This window comes from Lineus longissimus, chromosome 11, assembly GCF_910592395.1.
Source record: "Lineus longissimus chromosome 11, tnLinLong1.2, whole genome shotgun sequence".
Taxonomy (NCBI): Eukaryota; Metazoa; Nemertea; class Pilidiophora; order Heteronemertea; family Lineidae; genus Lineus; species Lineus longissimus.
The window spans coordinates 18,290,584-18,303,886 of NC_088318.1; positions in this window are offsets into that span (position 1 = coordinate 18,290,584).

Below are 13,303 nucleotides of genomic sequence, written 5' to 3' on the forward strand. Positions count from 1 at the left end.
TATAGTGACCACAAAGGTGTGCCCCTGTTGCTGATCTTAACTGTACTCAAAGTGATCTAAAGACCTCATCAATGTATTAAGATCTGATATTTTTTAAGAGGATGATGGCCCCTCCCAGTTTGTCCAACCCTAAATCACGAGAAAGAAATCTCGTTTTTGGACTCTCAAGTGACAGTGGGTTAATAAACTCGGGCTGATGACGGATTGCCTTGGTGACCAATCAATCCTACTGTCCCCTGACACTATCTCCCAGCTTCAGCCGCAAACCGTCTCGGGCAGAAACATTCCCTTTGGTTGATAGGTAAACAGATGAAGCATAAAATTGATCTGTCCCTGGTCAAGGTGCCTACAGGATTTGAGGTGCTACGTTGGGGAACAACCTATCTTTGAGACAGATCAGTGCTAGCTCTTGGCGATGGTGTATTGGGGGAACAATCCATCTTGAAGAGAGGGCGATAGTGGGGAACAATCCATCATGAAGACAAGCATCAGTGCTAGCTCTTGGCGATGGTGTATTGGGGGAACAATCCATCTTGAAGAGAGGGCGATAAAGGGGAACAATCCATCATGAAGACAAGCATCAGTGCTAGCTCTGGGCGATGGTGTACTGGGGGAACAACCCATCTTGAAGACAAGAATCAGTGCTGGCTCTGGGTGATGGTGTATTGGGGGAACAACCCATCTTGAAGACAAGCATCAGTGCTAGCTCCGGGCGATGGTGTACTGGGGAACAACTTATCTTGAAGACAAGCATTAGTGCTAGCTGGAATGAAGTCACAATAGTAAACATTCTTGGGGGAAGATGCCGCAAGGTTCCCCGATATCACTATACCATAATCGAAATGACCGACCTTGGAAATGTGCTTTCAATCATTATTGATGTGGATGCGCATTTTTGTGGTGGTTTCGTTGCTCGATGAGCCATTCTGGATGATTTCTGTAGCTAATTACCGCCGTTAATCTTAATAAAATCAACCGCAACAAATTAAACATCCATGAAGTGGGCAGTTTCTATTCATCAAATGCTAAAGCTTGCGTGTCCTCAAATTACCTTGCTCCATGTTGTCGGAAGTGGGAGAAGTATCGTCTGCGGACTGATTTTTAAACATCAACAAGGATCATTGGAACGTGAATGGTCAAATCTTCGTCATCTTCTTCATTGGAATGCGCGTTCTTCAACAGTTATCTTACCTCATACCAAAGATAGTTTCCTTGGATATTAGCTACTATAGATTCTCGTTCAAACATTCTCATCGAAAGGCATTCAAGGTGTATGTTTTTCTTGCTCCTGCGAAGGTCCTCACAACCAAGAACAACATTGGCTTCTGTTGATTGAAGGCGCCATTGGTATAGTTTTGTTTTTGATATCCTCACGGATATTGTATTCACTGTGTATATCTTCCCCTTGATGTCCCTTCGCCTCACGAGTTTTGTGTTTTGGTTCAAACCGGCTTGCTGCGGCAGACGGATTTGAAGAGCTTCGGCGACCACTTTCTGGTGAAGGTACAATTCCATCACGTGATGGAATCCTTTCATCTAGTCTAATTCGTAGGAGGGTTTTCGTTGAAAGCTTTCCACCATTCCGTGATTCGGCAATCACGTTTTTGTGTGAATTTACACAACCATGTTTTTATGTGATATAGGCAATCAGGATAAAGCGTGAAAAAGGAACGATCACGTTTTTTCGTGTTGGCCCCGACTGCCATTGGCTTGAAGGGCGATTTTTACTTTCTTCATCCTACAGGTTCATGTTCCTACACATTTTCAAAGTTCTATCATAACTCTGATCCGGACCTCTTGCCCATCCTGTAGGTGCTAGACGTGTTGTAATATCATATCACTTGACATCAACTTGAAGAGAAGTCATAATACCAGTTTTAACTTGATGTGATTTAGCCACTTACCGTTATGGTAGAGGAGGGAATGCGAACAATGTTGATGGACGGCCCCGTAGCCTGTGTCCTGAAAGTACCTAGTATTCTTTAAAATGATCGAAGCCATGCACTCATGTTTACCTGCCGGGATAAGGTAATGATAAGTTATCAATTTGATTGAACCGAAATGAAGAGTTGACCTTTTGGTCAAAGGAACTGTTGAGAGATTTGGCCCGCCATGGCAAAGGTCATGTTAGCTTGCTATCGGATATACCTCTCCATATTAATCTGTAGAAAGACGTACGAGAGATGCAGTACGGCTGGACAAGGGAAGGACGGGAAACAGGTTCTCCTGGAAGGTTAAGGAAGAACCCATACCAATGTTGATTCAAGCTGGCCTTGGAATGGAAGATAGTCTCATGAGTAGAGCCCACGCCCTCCCTTCGAGAGCAAGTATTCTCCAACACTCTATCAAAACAAGAAACCACTTACATCTGCTTTTCATAAACCGTAAACATCATAAATACCAAAACACATTATCAATATGATTGGGCTAATATTAGAGAAAGGAATGAAGCTGACCCTTGGTTAAGGTGATGGTCAACGAAGTTTTGAAAGATAAGCATGCAGCATCGTCCCTTTAATTATTTAAGGTGTGTTGATGATGCATGCTTGGCATTCACCTCCTCTGGTAATGACATCGTTATTGCCTATGAAAACATTCGGTAAGCATTGTAAACACCTTTTATGCTAGGAAGGGGTCACCGAGAAGTGAGCGTGTTGTTTATGATGGGTTAAATGGCATGTTCTCATCGATTCAGTTGGTTGTCAATAAAGATTGATTGCTGGGAAGGGTTGCACTTTCGGTTTTATACCGTCTTGGTTCATACATGTCCTTCGATCATCTCTCTGCTTGACTTTGGCTATGACCATTGACAGAAACTACTTTGCATCTTCTTCTTTGTCTTCTCAGTCCTCCCTCGTCTTCTTTTCCTCCTCCTCCCTCACAGAACGATTTTGGTAATTTGATAAGTATACACAAAGGAAGCAAAAGGAACATTGTGCAAGCTCCGTCTTTTTTCTCCGATCATTATTGTACATGTATCTCAAAAAATCCCCGAGTCACGAAACTAATATCCGGAGTTCCTCTCAAATATATACATTTAATTCCAGAATTCGCTATCCAATGTCGAATAAAACCTCTTTCTCATTGGCCACTCTCCACTCATTAATAACCAAATTAATTATTCGTCTCAAATCACACTGATGCAAGCTCGAAAAAAACCGGCCGGATTCTTGTCTTTTCATCAGCTACAATCAGATATCTATATAAAGCTCGGGTGTCCCTCCTGGCCCACGCGGCGGCGGAACAGCTGTTGACATTTAAAGCTATCTCATGCCCGCGTCAGTCCATAAACTACATCTTTAGTTTCGGTAACGGGGCTGCTTCGCCCAGAAAGAAGACCGACATACGACCCAGGGGGATCAATGCCCTTCGATCGGAAAGGTCTGCTGCCGCGGTTATTGACGAATTTCTACAAAATATCGTCTCTCTGAGCTGGTGACAGATTCAAAACCGGCCGCTATTTACATGAAAGACCTCCTGAAACCATGAAGCAAATGCCTCGGGAAAAAACGATTCTATTTTGAGACTAACATCTAAGGGGGTTCTTCGCACCTAAATTCGTGATCAAACTATCTCCAGGGTGACTAATTTTACTTTCACGACACCGGGTGCAATGTCGCAAATGGATTGGAAAACTTTAGAATGGATGGTCACGTTGAACGACAAGGTCACGTTGAACGACAAGGTCACGTTGAACGACATGGTCACATCCTTTCTTCAATTCAATTAACACAGTTGCGCAGAAATTGACGTATTATGGCGTGTCAATACCATCTCCGTGTCCATTTCTCTCAAAACGAAATGACGAGGGCCTTACATAATGGCCGAGCAATGTGAAAATTGGTTTCATATTCTCGCAACAGCTGAAATACGCGAATGTGGGTATAGCAGTGTAGGGCGGAGAGAAACTAGTAACGCTGGACAGTCTTTGGGAACAGCTCAAAGCTGCTGATTGTGGGATATGGATTGCCAGTAAAAAAAAAACGAAAATTTTCCGAGTTTCCTTTTCACAGCGTTCCTGATTTTGCTCATTTAACCCGCAAGCCGCACTTACGTATCGTCGAGTCTTTGGACAGCACCTCGAAACGGGCTAGCATATTTCATATTTCGGACTATGGATAAAGATTGCTTTAGGATTCGAACATTGCGTTGTTACTTTTAACAATATGCCGCTCTGCGTGAAGAACCCGAGACCAATGCTATGATCCAGGGGCATGCTATATGAGCCAGAACTACCCTGGGACTCTTCAGCACCAAGAGCACAATGAGCGCAACTCCCGTCGGTCGATACGTGACCGTTTTCCCAAATGCTGTGCTAAGTTTGAATGTATGTTGCCGTACACAGTCCAGCTTGTGCAACGCCTGGCGTTATCTCTAAACCAAGTCATTCCCGAGGAGCGTGTTATGACGATCCTTTACGACTGGTATAGACTTGCATGTGGATTTATCGCGTTAGGTAATACAATCCTGGCAGAAAGTTACCAAATGTTCCTGAGAAAATGAAAGGTTAGACTGGCGCTTGCACGCCCCACTCACGCTCTTGTCAGCCTCGGCGGACTAATGCAAGGTAAGCTAAATGCTGCCGAAATTCCAATTTTCCGTTAGCTCATCCACAATCTTCAGACAATGAGAATATGTTATTTATAATACATGTATATACATCTGTACATGTAGAAATTTTAAAAGAGTCTGCTGTGCATTGACAAGATATTCTTTATGATGTGCCTGATGATCCATGCCAGTTGGTGAAAGGCAAACGGCCATCATTTCTCACTGGTTGTCAGTGGTAACCACAGGCATCCAGAAACAGGTAGCCCAGTCGCTACCGCTGCAGTTCTATTTGCATCGTAATATTGGTTTAGCAAATTTACTTATGAGTATTGCCTCTGCCACAGATATTTATGCAAATATGTACTCTGGTCGTGGTGTAAGAATATCACAGTGGTGATTCTTTAAGAACGATGACGATGATTCATGTTAAGGTCAGCATGACGAAAAGCATTTGCCTCACAAGAATGGGCGGCAAATGCGTACAGAAACGGCGGGTTCTTTTTTGGAGAGAAGACTGTTTAAAAAGGGCAGAAAACAAAAAACAAGCGAGAATAAAACTTTTATTCGACTTCGACGAGTCAAAATCGGGTCCTATTAGGTCATGTTTACATTTATACTGAATAACTGACCGGCCTTCTCCCTCAAATGACCCTTAGTGTCAACAGATTCAAAAATAACTCTCATATCTGGAGAGAATGTTCGAATCCTAACTTTTGCAGGACAAATGCATTAACAGCCAGAACCTAATCTTGTATGTACCATCTGATCCCATCGGTTGATCTTAACCACACACTGTTATGGTCAAGCACGGTACAAAATAGTCTTGTTGACTGGCGACCTTCAGCGACATCACTTTTTGATACATATCTCATATCACGAAAGAATGTCCCTTATACTAAGTGTTGCAAGATAAATCCATTACACCAGAAACCTTATCTATTCCAACCATCACTTGTCTGATTTCCTCGGGATGAACCGGTAACCTGTTGCAGCCAGGGGATGAACCTGTGGGTCTCATCTCTGACCGGCTCAACTGCAAACTTTGCCCACGTTTTCTCATGAATGTCGTTTTCGCGTGCGCTCCAAGAGCTTTGAATTGCCGCCAACAAAAGTTTTTGTTGTTCATTATCAAAATCGAAGAACGCTTCGATTGATTTTATTGAGTTATAACACTAACGGTTGTCTGCTCAGACATGCAAACGCTGAAGGTCAATCAGTATAATAGGGATTCTATCATTGTATCTCTTTATAATCAGAATTCAATTCAAGCAGTTTTGACCTTAATTTGAAATTCTTGCTTTGTTGGCTGACGAAAACACGTAGGACGAAAAACCTCACCTCACATGAAACCATTGTTTAGGGAAAGGTCAATATTGCGATAATGCAACGCGACAACATGCCCGGGAATTGATGAACACTCCTTTCAGTGCAGGCGTAGGCCTACTCATTCCTCCCTGCACTCTTTCTGCCAGAGGACTGCTAAGGTGTGCGATAGCACTTTATAGAACCCCAATTTGCTCCTCAGAACCCTCGGTAAAAAAAGATGCTTATTGGAACCCTTGGGTGCCAGCTTTGGATGCAAAATATCCTCGAAATCTCTGGAGTGCCATAGCAGTCTGTTATTGTCCACTGCATAAGCAACAGCATATAGGGCACTACGACTTGCAAATAGGAAAAGATGCACATTTTAAGATCAGACAGCATTTTGTAAATCCCTAACGCATCTTGTAAGATAAGACGCCATCACGTTAGGACAGACGCCATTCTGTAGACCAGATGCTCCTTTGTAAGTGGATAAGACGCAATCTTGTCAGACTATCAGCCCCCATTTAGACTTAAGCAAGTCAAGATGATTCGATCGAAAGCATACATTTTATCTTGTTTATGCCATGCAGCACATCTCAAATTGTTACTTTGTCTATTTTTGTAATCGAACTCTGACTGAATAACATGAGTGGGTCAGTCAAGGTAATGAGTCATCAAACAGTTTTTTAATCAATATCTACTGTGGGTGTGCCTGTTATCCGTAAAACCTGTATTTTGCTAATTGATTTTGATCAATCAGTTACAGACAAATCATTTCAAAATCATAGGTATTTAGGTTGTTAACTATACAAAGGATATCCACCAATCCCTCAAGTTTGAAATGACAGATGATGTTGATGCGCGCACGGCACATAGCATGGTAAAGGTATGAATTACAGCTACATGACTTTTGTATGTAATTCCTCAAAATGAAAAGAAGATATCGACATAGTAGCTATGACCTCTCCTTGTCTTCGTAACAGAAAAATCCATACCTGGGAAGGGCGTTGACAACCCTGGGGAAAGTCACTGCCTGCACGACCGAATCAGCACGGGTTCCCCGGGCCGCCTGAGCAGGCTCGTGTTCATGACAGCTCACGGGGAGTTAGGAAGGATGTATGGAATTATATTGTTATGGACGTTTCGTAATTGCTTTGTTTTCCTCATCGGAATTGTTATTGCCGTTATGCTCAAAATGACTTTTTTGTACTTCAATATTTCGTTCGATCCTTATTGACATGTTCTGCCTCTTCGTCCTTATCTCAGACAGTCGATAGTGAGTCACACTGATACATCGAACCTTTTCCCAACGCTTTGCGGGGTTTGAGGGAGAGCATGAGGTTCACTGGATTAGTGATTCAGAAGACACAGTCCATCTCATCCAAGTCAGTCCCACAAATACTATATTCGAGCAAAGTTTAGCCATGCCGAAGTCTGAGACTAAGGGCTGACCAGAGTCATAAACTCTGGGCTGACGAACAACCCTGATAGGTTGGCATGGAGTTAATTAGCGTGCCTTGAAAATTCATCAAATGTTTCATGCATGTAGTGTTTATCGAAACAGAACCGTCTCCAGTGAACTATGATATTTCATTAGAGGATGCTTGAAGTAGATGTCGAGGAATAGATTAGTTGAGGTTTCTATGAAACATAATTCCGCGGAGGAGTGCGCAGTGAAATATTGAATTTTATCAAGTGGCTACATGCATTCCATCAAAAACCAATGCTTCAATTCCATGCATTCAAGTTATGTATATCAGTGAACAGATTTTGCCTTTCACGATCTTCGTAGACTCTCATTAGAATATTCCGATACAGAGAAAGCGGCCAAGCACAGTGGTTAGTCGTCTTAGCACAAGAAGTGACCTTTGGGTGTCGTGACTAAATGCGCAATTGACGTCCTTTCAACTAGTACAGACTCGTTGTCAGTGTGAAGAATGCACCTCTAACCATTTTGGTTGAGTCAGAATTTATTGAGAAGACGCCTCTTGTATTCATATTGACTATATTGGGGGCGTAATCATCTCAGTATCGCCAAAAAATATTCGGTCTGTCTGCAATGTTATTGACGTTTGAAAAGATGATGGTAAAGGTTACATGTTATTCGATATCATCAGGGATATTTGTAACCACTCTACCTGATATCGGGCATGGTTGATTTCAAATGCTTCCAAATGCCCCCCAATCACCCAGCAAATGAAGACAACACCGCCATTCCTCAACTCTAACCTTTGAAATAACGTTCATGCCACATCATGACCTTTCAACTGCCCAATTCTCTGATTATCAACATCAAACCACGATTTCATGGTCTTGAAGCACATGTCCCTGCTCAATATCACTTCAGTATATTAAGGGTTCCTTTGAGTGGCCTGCAGTCGGTGGCAGTGACAACTCGCACTAATAGGAGCCTTGCCCAGTAACACTTCCATGGAAGAGATGACCATGTGCTTTGATTTTTCATATTTCTTGTGGTGAGTTCTTGCATGTCCCTATCCGAAGATTGTCACATCCTTCCTGTCGTAAAGCTTTTATACGTGATGATATCCATTTTCTGCTTTTAAATCTGCGCCACTAGTCTCGGATGACGTCAATTGGTTTTCATCTCCAATACCACGTGGGCGGACACGACAGATTAGCACACGATTTTCACTTTGAATTGTTTTGTTCAAGAGTTGGGATTAGATAGGTGTAACTGAGACCTGGGTAGTTCACCAGCTCCTATGAAAAGGGCAAACACTCCCTGGGTGTGTACATCGTAGAGTGTATCCAGGGCTCGGTTGAAAGGTTGTATTCGCTTGTCGTTGTGATTTGATAAAAATAGTGGCATGGACTTGAAGAAGAAAGCGCCAAAAGATGCTCTTACTTCAAGATAGCGACTAACGTCTCTGATCGAAGACAACAACACACTTACTGGAACAACATTCCCCGATGGCTTTTGCCGATATCAATCAAATAATCAACGCTGTAAACAAAAAAATGAAGATAAAAGATGTTGATGTAAAACGATTCAATAATTCAATTACCAATGGCCGCAAACGGAAGTAGTGCCGGTAAAGAAGACGTTTAGAAATGAGAAATTCTGTAAAAGTGTTATTGACTAAGATTCCTGGAAAAAAGAAAAACAACTAAATGTATCAAAGCTGTCAACTTATTTGTTGATAATATCAATGCTACCTTCGTTTACTGATCAATGCTGACCTAATCGACGGCAAGCTTTAATCAGTTTCCACGAACTTGTCCTGGTGGTTACTGTTTGAGTCTGTTTTGCAACAGTACAGTCAACAGTCCCGGGTAAGTGTACAAAACTTCGAAACGCTTCCTCATTTTAAGCAGAAAAAAAAGTGAAAAAAATATTTGGACTTCGAAATTTTTTCATAAGTTCGAAATAGATCCTCATTGAGGCTTCTGGTCCGCCCATCTATGACTGGTATCGGGACAGAAGTGTTTGTAGGTCTTCGTCGGGATTGCTAAACCTGCCTGTTGTTGATCAAAACGTAACAGTGATCCTGATCACTTTTCATGGAACTGCCACCACAGATGCCTTTTGTAGTTATCAATAGTGTGTGGGCACTCGTGGGCAAATAGAAACATCGACAAGTAAATCGAAGCTGTCAACCTCTTGATCCGATTTTGTTCATTGAGAATGTTTATTTCTAGTGATGCTGACTGGTTTCAATGAAATCGTCTTGACAAATTGCTGAAGCATTTTTGTGTAGTGTCGTGAGAATAGAAGATGTTAAGGCTGTCAATTCCTTCATCCGATTCATTGGTAATGCTTAACGTCTGCGATGTTGGCCTGTTTCCTTGAAATCGTCTTAATGAATTGCTGAGGTATTTGTGATACCCGGGTGAGAATATGACATATTTCACGGCTGTCAGTGTCATTGCTTTACCAGTTAGCGATGATATCTTGATCAATATCTTCTCACATGTGTCGTTTCGTGATCGATGACTCTTGCCTGTTTTCCTCGAAATTGCTGTGAATGGTTGCTTTTTCAGAAACAAATAATTCGATCCTATTGATCGTAGTTTGATTAATGGTGCTCAGCAATGATGCTGACCATTTTCTACCAACGTGAGTTCAGTTTCCAGGAAATCATGCCGGTGGCTGCCTCTCTGAGCCTTGTTGTGTGCTAAGCCATCTAATGACAGTATTCTTTAGGCAATAAAGAGAGGTAACCATCAGATTATCTTATACAAATCCTCTCATTTATGTACTTGTACTTCGTAACCTTGTATAGATCAATTGTTCTTCTGAAGGATGGTTGATTTCTGATAGTAGAGCCAGGATAAGAAAGGATTATGTTGTATACATGCTCACGACAGAGTCTACAGCGGTTCTTCGGTGCATGTACTTCCAACAAACGAACAGGCTCTACATGTATGTCAAAATGTGAATGCCGGTGATCAAATGCATAACTCTGGCACATACTATTTATAGTACCGTATGCGCATATTTTTCACGAAAGTATAGCTTCTTTTAGAGAGTAAATCTTAAAACAGCGTCGACCTCTTGGGCATTACTGTGCCCCCTCTTAAACATCGCATTCAAGTCCGAGTTCCTCGAAAACTGTGCTGAGTATCCATCATCTTTGGCAAGCGCTTCATTAGAGAAAATATTGTGAAGTTGTGAGCGGCGTTCAGCCGTGAAGCCTGCATGATTTAGTTGCTTTGGAGCTTGAAAAGTACAAGTGAACTGCTCTCCATAATGAGTACAGGGGGAGAAAAACAGCATGGTAAAGACGCGAGTACCGTTTGTTTATATTATGTTTCTATTTCACCAAGTTGTAACATATTTTTACAATTTTTTGGAAACCAATTCGCGCGTATCCGGAAATATTGGTCGCATCATCTGTTAGACTCATTGAGAAAAGCATGCGAACATTTTTAACACTCATTGAGAAAAACACCAGATGGTGTAAATTGAAGGTCCTGAACGTAGTAAATATACGAGAGAATTTGTCCATCGATACTAGAACCAGATATGCAACACCTTTCACTGAAAATGGTTTTGAAGGTTCTGAGTATATTCGAGGTGAAGTCGAGTGAAATACGAATCACTACAGAATGCCGTTACTGCATAACCGTGACAAGAGTCAACTTGCTTCTCGGAACCATGCGGTAATTTGTTTGTATGCAGACGGTAGCTGAAAACGTAAACAAACAAGTAATCACGCTGACTCTCGGGAGTGAGTCATGTGACGTGATGCTGATCGATATATTGACAAGATACTGTATCTAAAAAGTGTTGTTGAACATGACTCGAAAGGTCCTGATTGGATAAGATTGTGCAGGAGTCAGACCACACATACCTTACAGATTGTTTGCTCGAAATAACGTTACAGTGTTATTTCCGAAGCTTGAAAACATCCCCAGAAAACATTCCGACTTGGTTTTCGATGAATTCAACCAGCGGTATTTCAAACAGCATGGTATGTCACTGCGTCACGTATCCTCTTGTGGCCTACTATTGAAGACAACACCAACCTGCGGCTGAAACCAAAAACCACTTGCCTCACAAATCTTAGATTGAAAGTGATTCCATAATGACGCAATTGCTCCAGCGGGCTAGTCTTTTACCCTTTCAAGAGTAATTTGATTCACCTGGCTTCTGCTATAAATGGAAAGGAACTACATCCAATCTAGTCTCAGCTATCGGAAAAAGTTTTATCGCGCTTATCAAATACCTGAAGCTTTTCTTGCGGGGACAATTATCACTAACTCTCTGGAATATAATTGAACATGATGACATTTTCGAACATTTACAAAATCTCACAATGGTGTGTTTTGCGGCGAGTGTGCTACGGGCTTTAAGAATTCAAAGCACTGGTGGTCAAGCCAAATATGATTGACTGATGCACATTATGTATTTCAAAGTACCGGTCGAACTATTTCCACTTTCAAGCTAATTTGTAATAATCATGATGATGGCTGTTAGCAACTCTTTCAGATAGGCACAAGTTTGGACCTGCATCTTACTGTCTATTTTAGATCGAAAGTTCTTTTATGATATAATTCATTTTATAACTTATTCTATTTTGAAGTGAAAGCAGCTTATTTAGTCCGTCATGAGCAAACCACACCAAAACAAAGCTAAGAATAACAATAATAGTTGCACCCAAGAGAATATACGGAGAATCAACAGTAAGTCAACACAAGCTTATACGCCGCCTCTTCCCTTTCTAGTGTTGCAGCGTCTATATTAAGACTGATCATCACTTGACAAGGGAAGCATTGACGTCAGCCTGCGTCATTCCCATTTTTCCCAGCGAGGCAACTACTGCGCATGCGCAAGCGAAGCTTCAAACGTTCAGCATCTCGAATGCCTGTCGTCTGCTTTTGTGATAGGAAATCCAATTAGCCTGTTGACATTTTGTTCTCGAGGTCTGGTGTCACATGCAGGATTGAGATTCTATAGCATCTTTAAGATTGCGTAAGGTTATCTTCCATGTAATCACACTGTGTGTGTAGAAGTTCAGTTCATCCTTAGAACACTCTAATCCGCAGCACAAACTTCAGATGAGGAGTACAAAAATACCATGGCATTGCCGTCCAAAAGATTGTGAAGTCAGTAAGGATTATCTGCCGGCTTCTCGACAGATCAACAAAGAACCAGTTAAAAAAATTGACCTGTAAACAGTCATCTGTCTTCGTTGCTGTGCACTTTAGAATAGCATTTCTTTCACTTAAGAAAAAGTAAAGCCAGAATTCGTGCTTAATCTCCTAAAGAGAGAGAATACAAGTCTAAAGGGACACAAATAATGATAATATGCAGCGTTACAGGTTTCGTGTCATGTATTTAGCAACCTCTCAGGAGGGAGTTGAGCCATGGTTCAGCAGCATCTGGATTCTCCAGCGTTCCAACATACAACGCATGCATTAATATCTTTCAAAAAGATCTTTCAAGCCGCGATTCTGAATCCGAGTCTGACACATTAACACGATTACGAACAGGTAGCGGATTGCACTCTATGATTGCTAATATTTCTTCATAAAACTTCACTACAAAGTCATACTACAAGGGAATCCGCATGTTAACAGGCGAAATCAATCATTTGTCGAGCTCATGTATAAATTTAAAGGGAACTTATCACAGCATTCTGGTTGTGACTCTGTCCTCAAAGGATCAATTTGGGACGGAAATGTATCTCTCTTTTGATACACAGCAATGAGAAAGGTCTGGTTATGTCTTTCTATTACAACAATGGCCATTGTGCTCTGCTCGGTCTATTGTTAAAGCAACAGGATAGTTCAATACATCGTCCCAGCCCTAGGAAATGCACTTGCGGAATATTAAAATGAGGGGAGGGGTTAAGTTTGGATACTGCTTATTCAAGAACGCAAGTAACGGTATTCCTTTAAATAATATATTTGCTCCAGAAACCCCAAGGGGGATTTTAAACAACTTCTTTTGCATGTTCTGAATTCTTTCTTTCTAGTACTT